Source organism: Nelusetta ayraudi, unplaced genomic scaffold (assembly GCF_046127955.1).
Source record: "Nelusetta ayraudi isolate G7.1 ecotype Tasmania unplaced genomic scaffold, CSIRO-AGI_Nayr_v1 ptg000048l, whole genome shotgun sequence".
Taxonomy (NCBI): Eukaryota; Metazoa; Chordata; class Actinopteri; order Tetraodontiformes; family Monacanthidae; genus Nelusetta; species Nelusetta ayraudi.
The window spans coordinates 2,887,611-2,895,273 of NW_027466098.1; positions in this window are offsets into that span (position 1 = coordinate 2,887,611).

Sequence of the window (7,663 nt, forward strand, 5' to 3'; positions counted from 1 at the left end):
AGTGATCTTGGTCATAATGTACGATGTGCTGGATTTTGTTTTTATATGTGCTGTATTTTACAGTCAAAGGTAAATGAGACGAATCGGCTTCTGCACCGCTCAGATCAAATAAAGGAGACATAAAGCAGATTTCATTTTAAATCTGAAACTGTAATAATTGTTAAAATCAATGTATACTTCAGATACCTGCATTCTGTATGAGAGCAGACAGGGACAGCAAAAAGAGTTTGGCTGTTGTTTTCTTTAAATACACGCCAAACTACCGTGCTTGTCACGTGAGCTTGCAATCCTGGCGTAAACTGACGGAGACGCCTTGCTCGCAAAATACGCTTCAAAGTCACGCACAGCAGAAGCACCGGAGATCCTGGGAGATGCTGCTAGCAAAACATCTGCGTTCCACACACACACACACACACACACACACACACACACACACACACACACACACACACACACACCGATTGTATTGTAGGTAGATCTTTTTGACTTGGTCATTTTAAAAGTAGCTCGCATGTTGAAAAAGTGTGAGCACCCCTGGTTTAAAGGTACAGAGTGTAAAATCCTGCCATCTGGTGGTCAGATTTCAGTTCGCACCGCTCATTCACTCACCCTCTCTCCTTTGTTGAGTGTCAGATTCTAAAGTCGACATTTGACTTTGATTCTAAACTCTCCATCATTTCTTCTCTATTCAGGTTGGAGGGCTGCAGGTTGTCAGAGCTCAGCTGTGATTGGCTGCTCTCAGCTCTGAAGTCCAACGACTCCCACCTCAGACACCTGGACCTGGGTCAGAACCAACTGCAGGATTCATCAGTGAAGGAGCTGAGTGGTTTTCTGCAGAGTCCAGACTGTAAACTGGAGACTCTGAGGTCAGTTCACCCTCTTCACTCTACAACTTCTATCACTCTTGTTATTGTTGTCATGATTTTCACTTCACTGCTGTTAGAAATTCAGTTTGCAGTCACTGGTTTGTGTTTGAAATGAGTGAAACTGGGTTTGAAACAGGGGTGCCCATTAGGTCGGAGAGAGAGAGAGAGGGAGAAAGAGAGAGAGAGAGAGAGAGAGAGAGAGAGAGAGAGAGAGAGCGCTTTAAGAGTGGAGTCCACGTCACTTACAGCAGGTAGAATGGTTCAGGCAGGAAGTCAATGATTAGAAAACACGGTGGTTGTGGTTGATCTTGGGGTGAATTCCAATTCCTCCCTTAACCCTCAATCTCAACCCTCAATCTCAAAAATGCGCGCTCTCTGCTAGGTGCAAATGCTGTCCCGATTCTAAGAACGTCAAGTTGAGGGACGAGTTTAAGGGCTGTATCGCCCTCAATATTGAGATTCTCCGGGACCACCCTTGGCAGTGAGGGCTACCCAGAAGGCATTGTGTATTTTCGCCAAGACATCTTCGAAAAAGATGGCGACAAAAAAGCGAGCTACAAATGGAAGTATTTTCTTAGTTAATAAAGATATAAATATTACAAAACCATTTTATTGTCTTAGTTTAAGAGTTTTTTATGGATTATTGACATCGTTGTTGCGTAACATTTTTATTTTTTTTACTTTACGATGTTTGTCAGCCGGACCGGCAGTCCCGGCTTCACGTTACTTGTGTACCTCGTTGTGTAGCGACGGAGGACTTCTTCTTTTTCATCGTCTTTTTCTTCTTCTCCTTCTTCTGCGTCGTTGTCGTCTTCTTGACAGACTGGACTTAGCTTTGGCGTAAGGCAGCCCCCCACAGTCTGAAGACGTAACTGCACTTAAGGGGTGTCCCATTTCTAAGCCCTTACACTTATTTTTGAGGGCCAAGATTGAGGGCCAAAGATTGAGGGTTAAGGGCGAGGGTTGAGATTGAGGAGTTAAGAGAGGAATTGGAATTGGCCCTTGGTCATAATGTCCGATGTGCTGAATTTTGTTTTGACGCCTCGCTCAGAAAATACGCTTCAAAGTCACGCACAGCAGAAGCACCGGAGATCCTGGGAGATGCTGCTAGCAAAACATCTGCGTTCCACACACACACACACACACACACACACACACACACACACACACACCGATTGTATAGTAGGTAGATCTTTTTGACTTGGTCATTTTAAAAGTAGCTTGCATGTTGAAAAAGTGTGAGCACCCCTGGTTTAAAGGTACAGAGTGTAAAATCCTGCCATCTGGTGGTCAGATTTCAGATTGCAGCGCTCATTCACTCACCCTCTCTCCTTTGTTGAGTGTCAGATTCTAAAGTCGACATTTGACTTTGATTCTAAACTCTCCATCATTTCTTCTCTATTCAGGTTGGAGGGCTGCAGGTTGTCAGAGCTCAGCTGTGATTGGCTGCTCTCAGCTCTGAAGTCCAACGACTCTCCCACCTCAGACACCTGGACCTGGGTCAGAACCAACTGCAGGATTCATCAGTGAAGGAGCTGAGTGGTTTTCTGCAGGGTCCAGACTGTAAACTGGAGACTCTGAGGTCAGTCCACCCTCTTCACTCTACAACTTCTATCACTCTTGTTATTGTTGTCATGATTTTCACTTCACTGCTGTTAGAAATTCAGTTTGCAGTCACTGCTTTGTGTTTGAAGCGTATGAAATTGGGTGGAAAGGTACAGTGTGTAAAATCCTACCATCTAGTGGTCAGATTTCAGATTGCTTTAGTGTCAGATTCTGAAATCAACATTTCACTTTGATTTTCAGAGTGATGACACCCTGGAAAAACTCTCCATCATTTCTTCTCTATTCAGGTTGTGGAGGTGTAGTTTGTTAGAGCTCAGCTGTGATTGGCTGCTCTCAGCTCTGAAGTCCAACCCCTCCCAACTCAGACACCTGGAGCTGAGTTGTAACTGCCTTCTGGATTCAACAGTGAAGGTGCTGAGTGGTTTTCTGCAGAGTCCAGACTGTAAACTGGAGGCTCTGAGGTCAGTTCACCCTCTTCACTCTACAACTGCTGCAGTTATTGTTGTCATGACTTTGAATTGAGTTTGTTGGAATTCACTTTGATTCCATTAGAAATGTGTAAAACTGGTTTTAAATTACACACACACACACACACACACACACACACACACACACACACACATATGCGCACATACGCACTCACGCACGCACACACACACACACACACACACGCGCGCGCGCGCACCTAACTGTGGATGACACTCTCCATCATTTATTCCGTATTCAGGTTGGAGAGGTGCAGGTTGTCAAAGATCAGCTGTGGTTGGCTGCTCTCAGCTCTGAAGTCCAACCCCTCCCACCTCAGAGAGCTGGACCTGGCTGAGAACTATCTTCAGGATTCATCAGTTAAGGAGCTGAGTGGTTTTCTGCAGAGTCCAGACTGTAAACTGGAGACTCTGAGGTCAGTTCACCCTCTTCACTCTACAACTTCTATAACTCTTGTTGTTGTCGTCATGATTTGCACTTTACTGCTGTTGGAAATTCAATTTGCAGACACTGGTTTGTGATAGTAATGAATGAAACTGGGCTTGAAGGTACAGTGGGTAAAATCCTCCCATCTAGTGGTCAGATTGCAGATTGCAGATGCTGAAGTGGACATTTCACTTTGATTTTCAGAGTGATGACACCCAGGAAAAACTCTCTATCATTATAAACTCCATCATTTATTCTCTGTTCAGGTTGTGGGGATGCAATTTGTCAGAGCTCAGCTGTGATTGGCTGCTCTCAGCTCTGAAGTCCAACCCCTCCCACCTCAGAGAGCTGGACCTGAATATGAACCCCCTGAAGGAGTCATCAGTGAAGGAGCCACTGATGGATCTTGTCTACAGCAGTGACCATCAACTGAAGAGTGTGAGGTTAGTACTGGTTTGGAACCAGTGGATGATGGTTCCAGCACCAAAGCCAGTTGATCCCACAGCAGAGGTCCAGTGTTCCCAGTCACAGTGTGAGAGGAGGATGGTGACGTCCAGCTGCTCCTCATTCATCCAACATCTGCTGCCAAACTGCTTCTTCTCTCAGTTCACCACCCAATTATTGATCAGTTCATCTTCATCAGGCCTCAGTATCAGTCCAACACTCCATGGTCACATGACCTTCACATGTTCCACACTTGACATGTGACTGAGAGTCTGCTTCTTCTCACCAGTCACTCCATCATCTCCATCAACAGTCAACGTCTCTGTGATGATGCGTTCAAGGACCCTGAGTCCTGACTCCTGCTGTCTCTTCTTATCTTTGCAGGTGGTGGTGAGGATGAGGAGAGTGAAGAGGAGAGCTCCATCTACTGGTGGCTGACAGAACTACAACCAGTGGAGCCAAACAGCAAGCTGCACGCACCAACACTGTGTGGGCGTGTCACGACCTTTGACCCCAGTGCAGCCTGGTGGCTGGCGGACTGCTTCTCCCTACAAGCTGCTGTGGTTACTGGGAGAGACGTCCCAGAAGCCACTGGTGGAGCTGAATCCTCAGTGGAAGAAGCAGGACTTGGAGCAGCTGCTCAATGAAGGCAGCAGCAACACAACCACTGCTTCTGCTCTCATCATCCACGGCTGGAACATCTCAGCATGAAGGTTCCACACATCAACAACACACTGCTCTGCTCTCACTTCAGACTTCTATAACATCTTCATTTTGGAGGTGAAAAATACTTTTCAAGAGACTTTATTTCTGCTTCATGATCTTAAATGAGGAAATCATGTGGAAAAGATAAAGTGATTCACAACACCTGTGATGGGAACTCAAATCATTATTGAATCATAAGTAAGACAAAAGAAGTTTCCCTCAAAATAATTCATGGTTTTGATGCTTGCCAGATGTTTGTGTGGAGATTTCAGAAGGACGTCAATGAATCAGAAGGAAACCAGATCATTTATTTTATGTGATTATGTTATATCATCCTAACTTTGTTACAAGCTCAAACATTATATTTCAATGATTCAATATTCTGACAATAAAATCCATCACAACCTGTGTGACCTTGACCTCAACTGACGTTTCATTTCTGCTGCTTTAACACTTTGATTATATATCTCCTGAAGTCCTGCCATGGGGATTCTCCATATCTGAATAACTTGTGTACTCAAACCTTCTGTAGGCCATACCCACTTCTCCACTAGGTCTCAACATAAACCACATGAATCAATGAAAATAAATCTCACTTTTACAAACAAATCCAATTCAGTTCAAATATAATTTAAATAAAATAAATGATACATTATAATTAATCACCAACAGATAAATCAATGCTGGATATGAGGTGGTTTGTCCTCTCTGGGTCGGTGGGGAGGCCCTGCCTCAGGGGGAGGAGTTCCAGCATCTCGGGGTCTTGTTTGGGACGCCTCCCTGGGGAGGTGTTCCAGGCATGTCCCACCAGGAGGAGACCCTGCTGGAGGGACCAGGTCTCTGGGCTGGACTGGGAAGCCTTGGGGTCCCACTGGAGGAGCTGGAGGAGGTGACTGGGTCCAGGGAAGTCTGGAGGTCTCTGCTGAGGCTGCTGCCCCCGAGACCTGACTCCAGATACGGCAGTAGAAGATGGATGGATGGATGGATGGATGGATGGATGCCAGGTGATAGAACATTTCATAAAAACAGACCCTGCATTATAACTTCTATTACACTCTAAATAACTCACTCCAATATAACTGCACTCGTCCTTCTCTCACATTACATTGGATCACAATGACCAAACAACACAACAAAGACAATGATCCAACTGTACTGCCACTTCCAGACTCAGTGTAGGTCTGTAGGCCTCTTGGACCTTCATGTGAACCACTGCGTGTTGACTTGAGGTGAAACATAGCTGACTGCTGTCCTCCTACCTGGACAATGCAATCTCACTTTCAATCTCACAGCCACTAAAAAACCTGATTGTGATTGAGAGGTCCTCAGCAGCCAATCACTGTTGGGAGTCCAGCCTTCAAACACTCCTCCTGAATCCACAGTCACATCTGTGAGCATCTGGAACTTTGGCCCTGATCCTCCACACCACACAACTTGGGATGACAGCGCCACCTACCTGGATCCTTTCAGCAGCCAGTCCATGTTCTGACCCGTTTCCACTGTGGCCTGTTGGCTCATCTGGACCGGAGTCTGGATCATCAGTGTCCAGGTTCATGGAATCTGTCAGAGTGCCGCCGTCCTGTCATGTAATGATAGAGAATCACTCTATTTATACTAATGTGCAGAACCACGAGAGTGTCATTTCTTCACTGCTGTCAGCAACAAGCATTTGGTGTCACACTGGTGTACAACACTTATGGGCTAATTAATAAGAAATGACATATTTATGAATCACCCGCAATGCCCAGATTGTTGCTGCTTATCTGCTGATATGAGCCGTCAACTGTTGCAATATAGAACCACGGGCAGGAAATTACAATTAGGGTAGAGTGTATTATAATTTAAAAGTTTACTAACGGTAGTTCTTTAAAGAATTTAGCAGGGATGGAACAGGATAACGTGACGACGTCACTTGTAAAACGGTAGGAGCTCAACCTGCTGTCACGGTGAAAACTCTGTGTTACGTCCCGTCTCGGGGGACCGAGACGCAACGTGTGGGACACCTTCCCCCACTCCCAAGGCTCATTAATTTCTCACGGCAGTTGGCGGTTTTCAACAAAAACATTTATGAATCAGTAAATGAAAGAAACAAAACAACTTAACCAGTGGGCAGCAAAGGCTTCAGGGTGGGCCCAGGCCAAAATAATAAACCAAACTCCAACTAGCTCGCCTTAAGAACTAACTAAAGAAAGAAAGAGAAGCCAAATACAGAAAGGCTAACCTCCCTACATACTTAATAAACAGGAGAAAAGAGGGGACAAAGAAAATGGCAGCCCACCCCTTTTTTTATTAACCTCTTTCAATGAACTCCAAAACATACATGGTCAAAATCCATATTATTATTATGTTGTTGTTGTTTTTTTAATGCTCATACAAAACAAAAAAAGTGGAGGGAGAGTCGTCTGAATTGGGTTCAGTGAGGGTCACATCCACTTGTAGCGCATTATTTCCGGCAGCAAGCTTCTCCTGTTACGACTTTTCCCGTTCACTAACTCACTCAACCGTGATTGGTGGAGTGACGAGCACACAGCACGTGACCTCCACGATGAGCTTCCACCCACGGAAGTACCATAGGAGGACACGGATTAAATAGTATGGCTTGTCCACCAGAAGTCTGGATTATGGTGTACGTAATATAAAACTTTGGCCCAGTTCTGCTTGTATTGCATTGTATTGGTTGGTGTTCCTGAAGTTTCATTTTTCGTCCCTTTTTATTTTTTACATCCATGTTTGTGATGAAATAGTACTGTGAATCGCTAGCTCGCATTGCATGCTGGGAAACAGCGTCACTCAAGGAAGTTTTGGCTTCGCTGACACGGTCCTGAAGGGAAGTGGGTTTTAGTTCACTGGAACGGGATGACTGTGTTTAATCAAGCAGTACAAACCTGATTAATTGTCTTAATACTTCACTTCGAATGGCCATATTGTTTAGGATTAGAATTAGATGACAACTTCTTCACAATATTTGCAACTATTCAATTTGACCAGCAGGTGTCAGTAGAAGACGAAATTTCATGTTGACTATTTCCTAATGGAAGTGCTCTCTTGACGGACGGTGTAAAATGAAAATGGCCAGCTGCAGCAGAAAAGTGGACCCATATATATATATATGTGTGTGTGTGTGTGTGTGTATATATATATATACATATATATATATATATATATATATA